Source organism: Pan troglodytes, chromosome 12 (assembly GCF_028858775.2).
Source record: "Pan troglodytes isolate AG18354 chromosome 12, NHGRI_mPanTro3-v2.0_pri, whole genome shotgun sequence".
Taxonomy (NCBI): domain Eukaryota; kingdom Metazoa; phylum Chordata; class Mammalia; order Primates; family Hominidae; genus Pan; species Pan troglodytes.
In genome coordinates, this window is record NC_072410.2 from 89,224,068 (window position 1) to 89,238,391 (window position 14,324).

Here is a 14,324-nt window from a genome sequence, read left to right on the forward strand (position 1 = left end):
AAAAAAAGTCTTTTAAATATGTATAGCTTGAATATCCATTTTTAATTAAGCCAATTTTAACCACAGAGTTCTTTTGTTAAAAAATTCTTTTTTAAATCTCTTATTACCAGACTCTAGCCAGGACAGCCAATATTTCCGGCCTTTGAATTCTACCCCAGGTAACCTCCCACATGAAATAGTAAGTCTTAACTAAGGTTATAACTTAACCATTAACGCATAAGGTGTTTTAAAGAGAGGGTAAGCAGTTTCTTTTTTTTCTCTTTTTCTTTTTTTTTTAACAAGACTTAGAATCTTCCCAAGGTTAGTTCAGAGAAAGGAAAATTCAAGACAGGAAATCAGAAGCTATCCATGGGGAGAGGGAGGGAACCTCCATACATGGCAAAGTTACACAAATAACAAACCAGAAAGGAATCATTCGGAAGCCAAGAATTGAACCTGGGCCACCGATGTCAAAAGATAAAGCCTTAGCTACTAAACTACACAGCACTGAGCATTGTTTCTCCCAGAAGAAGTCTGCAGCAGCCAATTTCAAGCTTGCAAAGACTTTTAACTGCTGAAGGTAATTTTTAGGGCTGTGACATGAACCCCAAAATTCCTGTCCTCTGGATGGTGGAGACCAAGATAAAGTATCCCCACATGGTCACAATGTTAACTTCTTAAGGACACAAAACAAGACAAATTTCATCTGGTATTGGTTTCAGGGACTCGCAGCAAAGTCTGTAACGGACCAGCCTGCCAGGCTGGCTTGAAAAGTTGGCTTACAGGGGTCCTAAGCCCACGTTCTATCCTGTGATACCCTCCTCTCCATTACAGAAAGACAAATTCTTGGCACAAAGTGCACCAGATTTGCTATAGCCTATGACTAGTCTCACAAATCCTTTTTTTACTATTAATAAAACCCTTGCAGAGGAGACACAGTGATGTTTATCATTTACCATCACCCGACATGCAGAGAAAGAAAGAGAAAGAGAGGCAGGCCAGAAACTTGACTGATAAGAATTTCTTACCCTTTTTGCTGGTATACCAGGTTTCTGGGTCCCCTTTCTCTGCAGCTTCCAGAAGAATGGAGAGGCTTTTGATGGCCCTGTTCACTGTGCCATAGCTGTCGGCGACCAAGCCCCATTACAAAAGAAAATCATCCTTTTCTGTTTTATGAAACCATCAGCAAAAGCTTCTCAATTATGCAAGATGCTGCCCGATGAGCTGCATAGGGAACCAAATTAACATTTTCCATCCCAGCAGAAGCAAAATACACATAACACAATGGACACTGGTCACCTCGCTCAGCACCCAACATCAACCTGGCAATGCTGAAACTTTTTCCCATTGGTCCCTGTTGTCTTTGATCCACTCAAGGTGGGGAGGGGTGACCTCCAATCCGGAATTCAATGGGTTGTCTCTGGGCAAGATGAAGAGCAGTTACCCTCAATCAGGCCTGTTAAACTTCTTTCCGGACTCACTGAATGTGACCAGATAGATAAGGAGGGTTCTCTGAGTTAGGCCTGCTAGACTTCCATCAGCAATTCCTTCAGAAATATTCTCCACATATACAAACACATACACAAAGACAAGATGGACAGAAGGCCTTCCAAATCAAGATCCCTAACCAAGAATTCCAGAGTATACCTTCCCAACTATCCTCCTATTCTCCATGTGAGAAATCTCCCCGAAATCTTCCTGATTGAGGAGAAGTCTCCTCAACCAATACCCTTCCTATTATTTAGGGAGAGCCAACCAAGGCCTTTCAGGAGCCAAACCAGGACAGACACCCCATGGTGGAGCAACAGACACCCTGTGCAATGAGGCTACAGACAGACACTCCACCATGGGGCGAGAGAACCAGTCAGGAGAAGGAAGGAGGCATTGGCAGTGCCTAGGATACTCACCAACCCAGACACCCTGCAATGGGCCTACAGACAGACACCCTGTGATGGGGATACAGTTATGGGACGTCTCCCCAGGACTACTTCTCTATTGCAATTAGATCCTTGCATGTTGGGTTGGCAGCACCCCACCAGTAGAAACAGGACCAGAGTTAGCCTCCAGTCCAAGAGAACTAGGTGGCTGCTTGGGCTGGCCTCTGAATCCATCACTGGAGGGGGGCTGCTGAACCATGGGGAGACCCACAAGGGCAATTCCAGATGAGCCCCCAAATTTGTAACTGCCCAGTGGGTTCACCTTGCCTGCTGTCTAGACACTGGCAGTTTATCAAGACAGGGGAATTGCAATAGAGAAAGAGTAATTCACGCAGAACTGACTGTGCAGGACACAGGAGTTTTATTATTACTTAAATCAGTCTCCCCAAAAACTCTGGGATCAGGGTTTAAAAGGATAATTTGGTGGGTAGAGGGCCAATGAATTGGGAGTGCTGATTGGTTGGTTCGGGGATGAAGTCACAGGGAGTCAAAGCTGTTCACTTATGCTGAGTTGAGAGACAGGACTAGCTGGATTTCCTAGGCTGACTAAGATTTCCTAAGCCTAGCTGAGGAAGGTGACTGCACCTACCTTTAAAACACAGGGCTTGTAACTCAGCTCACACCTGACCAATAAGGTAGTAAACAGGGCTCACTAAAATACAAATTAGGCTAAAAGCAGGAGGTAAAGAAATAGTCAAATCATGTATCGCCTGAGAGCACAGGGGGAGGGACAATGATCGGGATATAAACCCAGGCATTGGAGCAGGGAGGGGCAACCCCTTTTAGGTCCCCTCCCATTGTATGGGAGCACTGTTTTCACTCTATTAAATCTTGCAACTGCACACTCTTCTGGTCCATGTTTGTTAGAGCTCAAGCTGAGCTTTCACTCACTATCCACCACTGCTGTTTGCTGCTGTCGCAGACCCACCGTTGACTTCCACCCCTCCGGATCCAGCAGGGTGTCCCCTGCGCTCCTGATCCAGTGAGGCGCCCATTGCCGCTCCCAACTGGGCTAAAGGTTTGCCATTGTACCTGTGCAGCTAAGTGCCCGGGTTCATCCTAATCGAGCTGAACACTAGTCGCTGGGTTCCACGGTTCTCTTCTGTGACCCACGGCTTCTAATACAGCTATAATACTCACCGCATGGGCCAAGGTTCCATTCCTTGGAATCTGTGGAGCCAAGAATCCCAGGTCAGAGAACAAAAGGCCTGCCCCAACTTGGGAGCAGCCGCCACCATCTTGGGAGTGGCCTCCACCATCTTGGGAGCTTGAAGAACAAAGACCATCCCGTAACAGAGTCAGTTCCTGGGTGGGGGCCACAGAACTGGTTGGCAGGTCCAGGTGGGACCATCTGGTTGTTAGAAATGCAAAACCTTGAAAAGACATCTTAAAAGGCGATATTAGGTTCACAACAGTGATGTCACCTCTAATAGTAATTGGGGAAGTTGTGAATCTTATGGCCTCTGGAATAATGGCTGGTAATATTTAGAATTCCAGCCCCTCTCATTCTACCTTGGTGGCTGGTGGCCTTTCATTCATTTTACAAGAACAGTTTAGCTTTTGGGAAGGGCTATTGCCAAGACCAGCTCGGTCGGGGAGACCTTAACCCAGAGGCGCTAGAGGAATTAAAGACACACACGCAGAAATATAGAGGTGTGAAGTGGGAAGTCAGGGGTCTCACAGCCTTCAGAGCTGAGAGCCCCGAACAGAGATTTACTCACGTATTTATTAACAGCAAGCCAGTCATTAGCATTGTTTCCATAGATATTCGATTAACTAAAAGTATCCCTTATGGGAAATGAAGGGATGGGCCAAAATAAAGGGATGGGTTTGGCTAGTTATCTGCAGCAGGAGCATGTCCTTAAGGCACAGATCGCTCACTCTATCGCTCACTCTATTGTTTGTGGTTTAAGAACGCCTTTAAGCGGTTTTCTGCCCCAGGCGGGCCAGGTGTTCCTTGCCCTCATTCCGGTAAACCCACAACCTTCCAGCGTGGGCATTATGGCCATCATGAACATATCACAGTACTGCAGATATTTTGTTTATGGCCAGATTTTGGGGAGCCTGTTCCCAACAGGCTATTACTTAAACTATACACTAAATTCCTTCCCAAGGCTAGTTTGGCCTACATCCAGGAATGGACAAGGACAGTTTAAAGGTTACAAGCAAGATGGAGTTGGTTAGGTCTGATGTCTCTCACTTTCATAATTTCCTTAGTTATAATTTTGCAAAGGCAGTTTCAAAACTGTTTCAGGGGTGTGTGTGTGTGTGTGTGTGTGTGTGTGTTCCTAAGTGTACTGAGACATGATGTAAAATGAGTTTCTTATTGATTGGCATGAGCTTTTCAAACAATGTAAGAATTGGTCTAGATCAGTGGTTCCTAAACTATGGTCCCTGGCCCAGCAGCATTAGAAATACCTGGGACCCGGTGATCATTAGAATTGCAAATTTGGAGGCTTTATCCTGGACCTACTGAACAGGGACAGGGCCTGGAAATCTATGTTTTAAAAAACGTCCAAGAAACTCTGATGCACACCAATGTTAGAAAACCACTGGAATCTAGGTAATTTAGCCTTTCTCAATCACAGGAGAGATTGGAGCTTTAGAGAAAATTATTTCAGTGACTCTTGTCATTTTTCCCAAGTAGAAAGCTGGCATTTTAGAAGATACTGGGAAATATGTTAGTTATTACATACAATGGATGCCTTAGGGCAGGAGGGCTTAATTCTCTCTTAGGAGTGGTTGAGAAGGGAAAAATCTAGAATGATCCCCCAAGGTTTTCTTCAGAGTAAATTTGCATGATGTCAACAAAAATAGTCAAACTCTGTAAAATATTTGAAGAGATTTATTCTGAGCCAAATAGGGGTGACCATGGCCTATGATACTGAGAACATGAAATCCTGAGAACATGTGCCCAAGGTGGTTGGGGTGCAGCTTGATGTTATACATTTTAGGGAGACATGAGACTTCAATCAAATACATTTAAGACACACATTGGTTTGGTCCACAAAGGTGGGACAACTTGAAGGGGGAATAGGGGGTGGTAGGGGTGCTTCCAAGGTTATAGGTAGATTTAAAATTTTTCTGGTTGACAATTGGTTGAGTTTATCTAAAGACCTGGGATCAATATAGAAAGGAAATATCAGAGTTAAGGTAATGGACTGTGGAGACCAAAGTTCTTATTAGGCAGATGAAGCCTTCAGGTAGCAGGCTTCAGAAAGAATAGATCGTAAATGCTTCTTATTAGACTTAAGGTCTGTGTTGATGTTAATGCTGGAGGGTATAATGAGGCATGTCCAACCCCCACTTCCCATCATGGCCTGAACCAGTCTCTCAGGTTAAATTTTAAGAGCACCCTGGCCGAGGAGAAAGCTCATTCAGGTGGCTGGGAGGTCTTAGAATTTTATTTTTGGTTTACAGAGACTTAACCCAAGTTTTCCAAAACATAAAGTAATCTAACCAAGGATTTGAAAAAAAATCATTTTGGCTTAAAATGTATTTTCTTATCTCTATTGTGATTACAAACAATGATCCTATTGTTATAATGAAGAATGTAAATATATAACTGTTACTAAGAGTTGGAAATTATGATTTGCTGAGGACATTCAAAATCAGCCTCTAGTTGATTTATCTAATCATAATGATCATATTTGCAAACTCTCTCTAGGACAGTGATTCACAGCCGCTATTCTGATTTAACCCTGTTTTGTTCCCAGTACACTCCTAATCAGTAGCATCTCTCATCACAATGCTGTGATTCTCATGGGGACTAGGGGGGCTGTAGAGCATGAAAAGTCTCATTGAGGATTCTAATGCACCCCCTCCCCCACACAGACACCAAAAAGAATCTCTGCACTAGGATAAAATACAAAGTTGCTAAGAACAATCTAAGTCAGCAGAGAATATATCATCCTCCCAGAATAGCCAAGTTTTAAATAGGCATTGACTGAGTTCCAGGATGATCCAAGAGCTCAGAGCATAATTCATTATTGTATACTTATTTATTCGCTGCAAAGAACCACTATTCTTTCAGAAGAGAGCAAAATCTAGTTATGAAAAAAGGAAAATTTTCTTGTCAATCAACTAATCAATATTTTTTTATGGCTGCTGGATAGGCATCAATGTATTAGGCACTATGTAGGACATGGGTGGGTTGAAACCGCCTTTGCAAAAATTGTATCAGTGAGAAAATTATGGCAGTGGGGGAGATCTGATCTAGCCTACTCCCCTCCTGCCTTTAGCCTTCAAGCAATCGAGCTGCCTTTAATTATTACTAGACTAGCTTTGGGAGACATTTAGTTTATGGTTTAAATGATAATAGCCCTTCCCCAAAACTCAAGTGCCTTTGTAAAGCTAATGAGAGGCCACCAGGCTAGCAGGAGGGGAGGAGCCTGAATTCTGCTAAGGTGTAGACATAAATGATTGCCAGTCTTTATTCTGGAGGTAACAAGATATACAACTTCCCCAATCACTCCTGCAAATAACATATCTATTGTAGAATCTAAGATTTGGCCTTCTGAGATATCTTTTCAGGGTTTTTACATGTCTGACATCTACGCCTCTTGCTCCAACCTGGACCTGCCCACTGCTCCTGTGGCCCCACCCAGAAGGGTTTCAGCATGCAGAAGGATCATTTCCAACAACCCTATGATTGCATCCACCATCCAATCAGCAGCCACCCCCACCACTTCCTCGAGACTATCTTTGAAAAGCCCTAGTCCCTGAAATCCCAGCTCTCATGAATTCAACTCCATTGCAATGTCCCTGCCTTGATAAGTCAGCTCTATCTGGGCAGCAGGCAAGAAGAACCCATTAGGTGGTTACAGTTTTACAACCACTGGAGAGAAAAGATCACAACACATGAAATAAGCAACATAAAAATAAAACACTAATAAATGATAAATTATGAAAGACTACTTATGAAGCTATCTGAAGTGGTACTAAGAAATACAGATTCCAGCCAGGCACAGTGGCTCACCCCTGTAATCCCCAACACTTTGGGAGGCCAGGGCGGGCCGATCACTTGGGCCCAGAAGTTCAAGACCAGCCTGGGCACAAGGTGAGACCCCCATTTCTACCAAAAAAAAAAAAAAAAAAAATTAGCTGGGCATGGTGGCGTGTACCTGTGGTCCCAGCTACTCGGGAGGCCTGAGGTGGAGGGATCACTTGAGCCTGGGAGGCAGAGGTTGCAGTGAGCTGAGATTGCCCCACTGTACTCCAGCCTAGGCAACAGAGCCAGACCCCATCTCAGAAAAAAAAAAAAAAGAAAGAGAGAGAGAAAGAAAAAAAAGAAGAGAAATATAGAAACCCCACCCCATAACTGCTGTGCTATGTCAGAATGCCATAATATCAGAAATGCTGACATAGACTCATCAGAGGCAGGGCCCGGGAATCTGCATTTAAGTCTACCAGGTTGTTATGCTATTCAATCAAGTTAAGCACCGCTACCTCAGAAATGCAGAAGAGAGGAAAATTAATTTTAACCAGTACTATCAGAGAACAACTTTTTTGTGGAGCAGTGAAGCTGAGATGGGGCCTGAGTGAAAGCACCTTTGCAGAATTATAAATAATGAGCGAAATCTAACAGGGCTAACTCCATCTTGCTTCTAACCTCACAGGCTACATTGCTTTTTTATTTATTCTAGCACAGAGGCCAAGATACCTATGAGAGGAATTTCGTTTATAGTTAAACTTGGAGGCAAGGGAAACTAACTCCCCACTGCCTCTGCCTTATCCTACCATGCCCACACACACTATCCAGAGATTGAAGCCACATCCTTAAGACACGGGTAAAATTATGGTAGGGGCTTGAACTTTGCTAAAGAATAGGCATAGTTAGGCCGGGCGCGGTGGCTCACGCCTGTAATCCCAGCACTTCGGGAGGCCGAGGCAGGTGGATCACGAGGTCAGGAGATTGAGACCATCCTGGCTAACACAATGAAACCCCGTCTCTACTAAAAATACAAAAAATTAGCCGGGCCTGGTGGCGGGCGCCTGTAGTCCCAGCTACTCGGTAGGCTGAGGCAGGAGAATGGCGTGAACCCGCGAGGCGGAGCTTGCAGTGAGCCGAGATGGCGCCACTGCACTCCAGCCTGGGCCCTGGGCGACAGAGCAAGACTCCATCTAAAAAAAAAAAAAGAAAGAAAAAAGAAAAATTGGCATAAACAATTACCTGCCATTGCTTAATGTGTTTTCCTACAAGTTGCTAACTGACCCAGAGTCACGTAACTGGGGCCACAACATTTATAACTTCCTCTACTACTCCTATAACCTTACTATTACGAAACCTAAAGAACTGGGTCACTGAGATATTTTTTGATTCAGCACTTCAGTACCACTTGGTCCTGAGAACAGACTAAGCTGTATGAAGACAGTTACAGACACTGTTGTGATTTCACCCCAGCCAATCAATTGTTTCAGGTCCCCAGCCCCGTGTCAGTCAAAGTACCCTTTAAAATCTTAGCCTGTGAATTATCAGGGAGACAGATTTGAGAAATTTCTCCTTGTTATTGCTTGGCCAGACCTACGATTACTAAAGTCTTTCTTTGCTGCAATACCGGTTCTCACTGGTTCTTTTAGGGCAGCGGGCAAGAAGAACTAGTCGGCCTGTGACATGAGGACAGGGTAAGATGTGAACCAAGTAGCTGACAGACCAGAGGGTTTATGTGTGTGCTCACCTGAAGCTGCCTGTGCCAAAATGCTAAGGAAGGCTTGGGAGGAGAGAATGAGTGCCCAAGGTAGTTAGAGAAGGCTTCTCCCAAACCGAGTCTCAAAGACTGAGCAGGAGGAATCTGCCAGGCAGAGAATGAGGGAAACAGGATTCCAGGCAAAGTCTGTACAAAAGTATAGAGGCATGAAAGGGCAAGTTATGTTAAGTGACCAGGAGGAGTTCCATGAGACTGGAATAGGCAGAGAAAGGAGGAGAGGCCCATGGGAGACAGGGTAGAAAAAGTGATAGACCTGCTTAAGAAGTAAAAGACTAAACAAGGTTGGAAATCCCAAACCATAATGCAGGGCAAATAAATGCCTGGATGTTCACACATATGACATAATGTGTGACTTACAGGGTCCAGAAAACAGAGGGAACTGGTAGATCCATACCCCATGTTGAAGGGGCAACCTGCTCAACCCAAGCCAATCATTGCCTTTATGGGCAATGAGGTTCCTCCAATGCTGCCAAATCAGCAGACGTTTTCTCCCCAGAAAAGCCAGACACTCAGATTTTTAAAATAAAATCTCCAAACTTTTAAATGTAAGCTCAGTTCTTTAACTTATTAAACAGGCCAAACAAAATACAACGCTTGGTCTGGTGTGAAGGCTAGTTTATTACCTCTAGGCTACAGTCTAATAAGCTCTTACTGCATCCAAATTAGATGGGTTTCTATCTGGTTCACTGTGTGCCTGATTGCAGAACATGGCAACTAGGCTGAAGCTTTGTTGGGAGAACAACAGAAATCAAATTTGGAGCTTTTATTCTGGAAAGATCTGGATATATCTCTGTGTGTGTTTTTGTATATATATACACATTTGTGTGTGTGACTGTATGTGTATATATATGTATATATACACACACACACACACACACACACACACACACATACCACTTCCTTTGTTTAGTTTAAACACAGGCAAGATGTTGTTCTCAAACTTTGTAATATTCTCTAAAAATTGCCAGGGCTCAGAAACTATACTAACATAGCCAGAGGAATGATTTGAAAAAACAGTATTCTTTAGTAATATAAAGTATTTGAGACCATACAAGATTTAATTCTACATGCTAACTTAAAAAAAAAAAGAGTTGTGCTTTCACTGTGCAAGCTGAAAAGGACTTTATTTAGCAACATATACAAACTTGCATTTCTGAGCAACACCAGTAAACCTATGGTCTTTCTATTTTCTCCTTGCTGGAGGGTCATTCTAAAGATAAATTCATTAAAAATGGAAAATGCTGCTATTTTTCAGACAGTGTTCTTTTATTTTTGATAGAAAAGTTATTTGTTTTAGATGACTATTTAATCATCTCTTAGAAACCAATCCATGACAAATCTTATATTTGAGCTTATACCTACCTCTTTTCCATGATAAAAAATTACTTCTATAGATGCTAGAATTAACTTTCTTAAAGATGTCAGCTGCATAAATTTTTAATTACTATATAATTAAAAACCTTCTAATAATTTTTAAGGTTATGACTTATAAAACATGTTCCTCTGGAAACTGAAATCAGTTTTCAATTTTCCCATTTACATTTCTTTCACTAGTGAAAAAAATAATTTGTCTTTATTCTTTTCAAGAAGAGCTAGAAAAGGCTGATCTTTAAGATCATTCATTGTTTCTACTCTCCAGGAAAGGCAGTGTGGTATGGACCCCCCTCCCCCAAAAACTATCTGCATCATAATCGTTGGAACATGAGAGTATGGAAAAAGGGATTTTGCAGGTGTGGTTAAATAGAAGATCTTAAGGTTGGGAGATTATTCTGGATTATCTGGCACAAGGATGGGGGTCCTTATAAGTAAAAGAGGGAGGCAGGAAGGTAAGAGGGCATGACTACCATGTAGCAGGGGTCGGAGTGGTGTTGCTGGTCTTGATGAAGGAGAGGAGTCATAAGCCAAGGAAGGTGGGTGGCCTCTAGAAACCAAAACAGGGAAGAAAACAGATTCTCTCCTAGAGATTCCAGAAGAAATGCAAACCTGCCTATTTTTGCCAGGTGAGATCTATTTCAGGTGTCTGACCTCCAGAGCTGTAAGATAATAAATCTGTCTTGTTTTAAGCCTCTAAATTTGTGGTAATCTGTAGCAGCAGCAGTTAAGAATATGGACAGTAACCAGACTCCCTCAAAGATGGGACACTAGAATAGCTTTATTTTATATTTTATTTTATCTATAGAAAACAGAAAAGTGATTTATTCCAAAAGATGGCAGAAATGAGAAATTCATGCTGAAAATATACCTTGGGCCGGATGTGGTGGCTCATGACGGGGCGCAGTGGCCAAGGTGGGCGGATTGCTTGAGCCCAAGATTTTGAGACCAGCCTGGGCAACATGGCAAAACCGTCTCTACCAAAAAATTAAAAAACTTAGCCAGGCATGGTGGCCAGCGGCTGCAGTCCCAGCTACTTGGGAGGCTGAGGCAGGAGGATCACTTGAGCCCAGGAGGTTGAGGCTACGAGATCACCACTGCACTTCAGCGGGAGCGACAGAGCAAAACTCTGTTTAAAAAGGAAGAAAGAAAAAAAAAAGAACACATAATTTGGTGTAATTCTGTTGGGAGAGCTCTTTCCTCTGAACGTCCTCTCCTACTGACTGCCCCACTGGAGTCTTGTCAGGCAGTACGTTCTAAATAGTTCACTGATTCCCATGTTATGAGAAGGCAGGAGCCATCTACAAATCCACAAATTCCAAGGACATAACACATTTCTCAGAAGAAAAGCATCTTCTCTCTCAAAAGAGTGCATTATCATTTTGAGGAGTTGGCACAGTTTAGGTTAAGTAGGCACATAATTCATTAAAGCATAAAAAAGTTGAAGAAAAAAATGCTGCATTGTGTTAGACATTCAAATGTGGTGTGAATGTTTAAGGCAGCTGATGCCCAAAATAAGCAAGTCAAGAAAAGTGGTGTGGTTTGGATTTTGCATCTAGAAGGAATTCTTTTCTCATGACTGCTAAGACTGAGCACTGTAAAGCCTGTCTTCCTCAAGGCCAATGACACTTCGGATACCAGATGATTTCATGTTTCAACTGCAGTCTGAAGAGAGGGTTGAGTTGGCCAGGATTGCAATCAGCCAAAAGGGACAGCAACAAACTGAACAGGTCACCAACATGGTAATGATAACTCCCTAGTTAGGACCCTTAGGGATGAACCAAGGCATGAAGAAACCAGTGAAGCCCTAAAACACGCTCATTGCAATGAGAGGTATGGTGAGGCCCTGATATGCCATGCTTACCGCTGGTCTGCCAGCCCCTGCCCCTCTGCCTCACTTGGGTCCCACCTGGAAGTCGTTTTTAATTAATTTTTTTTTTAACAGAGACAGAGTCTTGCTATGTTGCTCAAGCTGGCCTTGAACCCCTGGCTTCAAGTAATCCTCCTGCCTCAGCCTCCCAAAGTGCTGGGATTGCAGGTCTGAACTACCGCGCCAGACCCTAGAAGGGTTTTAAGTTGGTATTTTATATTCTTTTTTGAGAAAGAATCTAGAATCAAAGTCATCAGTAAAAGGGCGTGTGCTGGCACTTGTGGGTGTGCCTTCTCACAAGAGTACCCTGAAGTAATTATTCAGCCTCTAGGTGAACACCTTCTAGACAGGAAGCTCATCATCTCTCAACGATACCTAAGTCACTTTAAGACTACTCTTAGAGTGTTAGAAAATTCTTTCTTATACTGATCTGATGCAAAAACCAGAGCTTCCTCACTTCCAAATCATTGTTCCTTTCATTCTAGTAAACTCAGTTTCAAAGAGGTCTTCAGATATCAGGTTCCATTATAAACATAAATAATTTCTAAATAAAATGCAAAAGATTCCTCGTAGATCCCATTAAAATGATGACAATTTTTTTTCTTTCTTTCTCAGCCTGCCTGGTAGGGAACACAATTTTGTTTAAGTAGTATTTAAAAGCTTTTTTTAATTGCAGAGAAAGCCATTGTAGAATTACTTTAAACCATAATATATAAAAATTTCATATCAGCAATCCTTCATTTAAGCTAACGATGTGAATTAGAAAGAGAATACTATTCCTGCAAAAGCTGGATTTTTTTTAAAGAAAGAAAGGGAATACTAATACTTTTAGGGAAGTCATCACTCGTTCATTCACTAATATTGAACACAATATTATATTCAATATTAGTTCAATATTGAACACAGCTTACATCAAAAGTGAGTCAAGAATGAAACCCTTTTTCTTTCAAAATTGATTTTTGTATTAGGCATGACTTTTTGTTTAGCACCTTCAACAACCCTATGAGGAAAATAATTATTCAATTATTATAAGGTAATTATGTACAATATATACAAGTTTAAACAAATTCAACTAGCTAAATTTTCCTCTTTTCACATCCTGCGTATAAATCCTTATTTGACTAGTCAAATAAGAAGGAATATGGATTTAGATATACGTCAATCTCAAAATCTAGTTTCATACTTACAGGAATTAAGATCGCTGAAGATTATTAAGCCACTCAGCCTTAGTGTCCTCATCTGTAGAATGTGACTAATATTCACACAGCCTTATGGTGACTGCATCATAATGGGCCATATCAAGCGCACATGGTAAGTGCAGAAAACCTACCCCCCACTTCAGATGATGCAAAATAAGGAAACTGAAAAAGGTACTACTGGCCGGGCGCGGTGGCTCACGCCTGTAATCCCAGCACTTTGGGAGGCCAAGGTGGGCGGACCACAAGGTCAGGAGATCGAGACCATCCTGGCTAACATGGTGAAACCCCGTCTCTACTAAAAATACAAAAAATTAGCTGGGTGTGGTGGTGAACGTCTGTGGTCCCAGCTACTTGGGAGGCTGAGGCAGAATAATGGCGTGAACCCGGGAGGCGGAGCTTGCAGTGAGCCGAGATCGCGCCACTGCACTCCAGCCTGAGCGACAGAGCAAGACTCCGTCTCATAAAAAAAAAAAAAAAAAAAAGAAAAGAAAAAGGTACTACTAAGGATAGGAACATCTATCCATCAGACACAAAAATGCTTGAGAACTATAGAATAAAATCAACAGGTATCAATATGAAAACTCTTTAATTAAATGCCTACACGATTTAACAGTACGCCAACTTATGGTTAAATATAGTTTTCTAAATACGCCATCACTTTGAAAACATTTCTCATTTTTCAGTAATTTCTAAGCACACCCTCAGTAACTGCCAAGATATCACAACACATCCACATCGTGAACTCAATGTTTCACCCGGGCAAATAATGTCAAAAGTAATGACAGTACAGCCAAAAAGTTTATTCACTGTCTAAACTACGTGGATTTAAAAATATTCTATTCTATTTGCTATGGAGTGAAGCTCCCCTTCTCCTTAAAATAACATGCTTAGTGTCTGGGAAGGGCTTTAGACATCAGGTAGAGAATGCATGAGGGAAAACGACCCAACTTTCTGAACATCCATAGTCTGCGGAAAGTTGGCTCATCCCTAACCCTGAAATAAAGCTACTGCAGCCACGAGGAAATCAAATGGCACGCTATCTGCCGTCTGCACTTGGCCCGCACCCGCGTCCTGAAGACGGGAGCGCAAGAATTCTCCCTTTCTACATGACCTGCAACCTAAGGCTAGCACATGCCAGCACCCTACGAAGAGCCACCCGATCTCCTGTCTGGGATGCAGAGACTCGTTTTAACAGCCGACTCCACCCGAGTCCCGAGACTCTTCCAAGCTCCTTCCCGGCCCGCCGCGCCCCCTACATTCG

The 14,324-nt window shown here is 42.6% G+C and overlaps 1 long non-coding RNA gene and 1 pseudogene across 1 annotated transcript in view; both read right to left on the minus strand.

Annotated features, from left to right (window-relative positions):
* Positions 1-13,124, minus strand: part of LOC134807935 (uncharacterized) — a 34,580-nt gene extending 21,456 nt beyond the window's left edge. Inside the window, exon 1 of the long non-coding RNA XR_010149582.1 lies at positions 13,052-13,124. This is a non-coding gene — a long non-coding RNA (uncharacterized LOC134807935). The remainder of the gene's footprint in view (positions 1-13,051) is intronic.
* On the minus strand, positions 11,513-11,932 carry LOC134807933 (V-type proton ATPase subunit e 1-like; annotated as a pseudogene).
* Positions 13,125-14,324: the final 1,200 nt, after the last annotated feature.